This window comes from Argiope bruennichi, chromosome 10 (assembly GCF_947563725.1).
Source record: "Argiope bruennichi chromosome 10, qqArgBrue1.1, whole genome shotgun sequence".
Classification (NCBI taxonomy): domain Eukaryota; kingdom Metazoa; phylum Arthropoda; class Arachnida; order Araneae; family Araneidae; genus Argiope; species Argiope bruennichi.
In genome coordinates, this window is record NC_079160.1 from 107,070,403 (window position 1) to 107,073,209 (window position 2,807).

At 32.8% G+C, this 2,807-nt stretch overlaps 1 pseudogene; it reads left to right on the plus strand.

The window, feature by feature from the left end:
* Positions 1-203: 203 nt before the first annotated feature.
* Positions 204-278, plus strand: LOC129989526 (U4 spliceosomal RNA; annotated as a pseudogene).
* Positions 279-2,807: the final 2,529 nt, after the last annotated feature.

Here is a 2,807-nt window from a genome sequence, read left to right on the forward strand (position 1 = left end):
TGGAAGCAGCATCGAGTCGTGTGTGGAGTAGCCAGTCGTGTAGTAGTGAGCCGGCAGTTGGATACAGCTATAGCGAGGAGACAATGGACGTTTGGAAAGGCCGTAAAGTGAAGCTATGTAGATACTCTCTTTCTGCTGAATTCTGACTGACCGTTTTGTGTGCTGTGGTTGTTAGTACTACCGATTACTACTTGTCGGCTACTAGCTCTGCGCAGAGGCAGTGTCATAGCCAATGAGGTTCTACCGAGGCGTGAATATTGCTAGTTCAAAACTTGTCGGCTACTGTTTGTTGTAACGTGCTGCTATGTGTTGCCTGTGTTCGTCTCGGTCGTATAGTTGCTGTTCTTGTATTAGTGTCTTCGTGTTCAATAAACATCGTCGTTTGTTACTAAAGGACTGTTTCTTTCATCAATCAACAAATCGCAAAAGAATCCCCGAAATTTCCTTAACAATATGATGTCATTTGACAGGTTTTCAGGTCGAAGGTCATATACACAATAAATAAAACATATGTCAGACGATTTTAATATTTGACAATTTAACGGAATCCACATGAAGTACGGCTACTTGAAATTCAATACAACCGATATCCCCGGCGAACCAACTGGTAGCAAAAGAAGACTGGTTTATAATAAAATTAGACCCGAAAGTTTTGATTATTTTTAATATTCTTGCATCACATGTCTTACTATTATATTTTCTTTCTTTTGATCCTTTTTCCACTCTCTTTGAATAACACAATATACAATACATTTTTTTGAAGCATAGTCGTAAAATTATTCTAGATTTCAAATCTAAACTTTTCATATCCAGATATAGTTAAAAATCAGCATTGTTTTTTGCACATTTATATTTAAGGTATTTTAAATGAGTAAAGAATTTTGTAATAAATTTTTTATTGATTTCCTGATCAGCTAGAATAGTGAACTTTTATAACTTGTGCATTTCCATTGACAATGTCATATTTTAATTTTTCAAAACTTATCAATAAATCAAACGATAAATATAATTAACTTTTGATTAATTAAATTTTAAGTTTGATAATTAATTTTTGATAAATATAATAAATATATTTCGACACAAACGGCGGAACTTGATAATGAGTTTGAGAAAAAGATTGATTTGAAATTTCCCTAATATTCTAATAATGAATTATAAATTATAGATAAAAAAATTTTTAAACAATAATTTTAATTAATATTAAACAAAAAACCATTTTGATTAAAAATTGTTTTAAGTTTTCAGACTTAAATGTTAATCAAACTATTAGTAACCTAGTAGCGCATTTAAGGGAAGAGAAAAATAAAACTGAAAACTTTCATAATATTTGAAAGCCAAATATTACAAAATGAAAACCAATCAAAATAAAAACTATTGTTACAATCAGTTCACAAATAAAAGCATATTTTTAAACCATTTTTATTAAATTTATCTTATCTAATGTATAAAACATTGCAATTAAAATTATCCCAAATATTTGTGAAATCAATGGGAGTTGTCTCCCTAAAACTTTCTCGCATACTCTCTAATAAACTTGTCACGCTAGAGAACACATTATATGGCATTGGCGTACAATAGCTACGAAATATTAATTTTTGGCGTTAATTTAGCATTTTCACTGAATTGTTTCATCCTTGGAGAGTTATTTGGCGATTAATCCTGGCATGCGTTAATAGTATCCGAAAATCGAATTTGTATTTTAGACACGTTTTTCTCGACCAATTAAAACCAAAATTTAACATAAAACTGCACTTGTAATCCCAAAATCCTATATCAAATTTGATATATTTAAGTCAATAAGTTTTATATTAAGTTAAGTTGATATATTTAAGTCAAGCATTGCCGTCGTCCTGGCATAGGGGTAGCGCATCTTCCCCGCGATCTAGGCGTCCCGGGTTCGAATCCCGGTTCGGGCATGGCTGTTTTTCTGTGTTCTATCTGTGAAGTGTGTGAATGTGCCCCCATGTAAAAATGGGTTGTGTAAGCGAATGTGTGTGTTTTATCTTCATATGAGCTAGAAGTCAGACTTCTGCCCTCGGGTGCTCAGGGGTCTTTACCCTCAGAAGCTACTACAGCCCCTTTCCGTGGTAACGCGGGCACGATATCATCATCAACAAGTCAAACATTGCAATTCTAATTATCCGAAATATTTGAGAAAGCAATAGCATAGAAATCAGTAGCATTTTTGAACTATCGCATCTACATATTTCTGAAAGTACAGACAGACAGTCAACGAATAGATGGATTTGGCTCAAAATTTGACATGAGCCTACTCTATAAATGCTAAATCTGTAGCTATTTGGTAGTAGCGAGAACCGAACTCGCAACGTTTGTGTTCGTAGTCGAGTAACATGACCACTAGACAAAAGTAAATACTACTTTCCAGGAGCTGTTATCTGGCTTATAAAGCTTCACCACAAATCTGTGTACTGAATTTTATCTATCGAGCTTTCTTCATTTTGTAATTATCGTGTTAACTTATCTTACGATTAGCCGGACAGACAGACTTCCTCTGAACAGATTTTACTCAAAATTAGATTAAAATCTGCAAATTTGGTGTGAAGACCGTATAACAAATTTCAACTGTCTAACTCAGTGCGTTTTTAAGACATCTATGTCACAGACAAACAGACGGACATTCTCCAAAAATATGTTTTCCAAACTCAAGGTGGTCTAAAATGTGCAGATTCGTCAAAATCTCGAATTTGATTTTTTTTTTTTTTTTTTTTTGACGATTATTGCATTTTCTCTAAACTACGTATACCAAAAAGTAAAAAAAAAAAAAAAAAAAAAAAAAACTAATAATA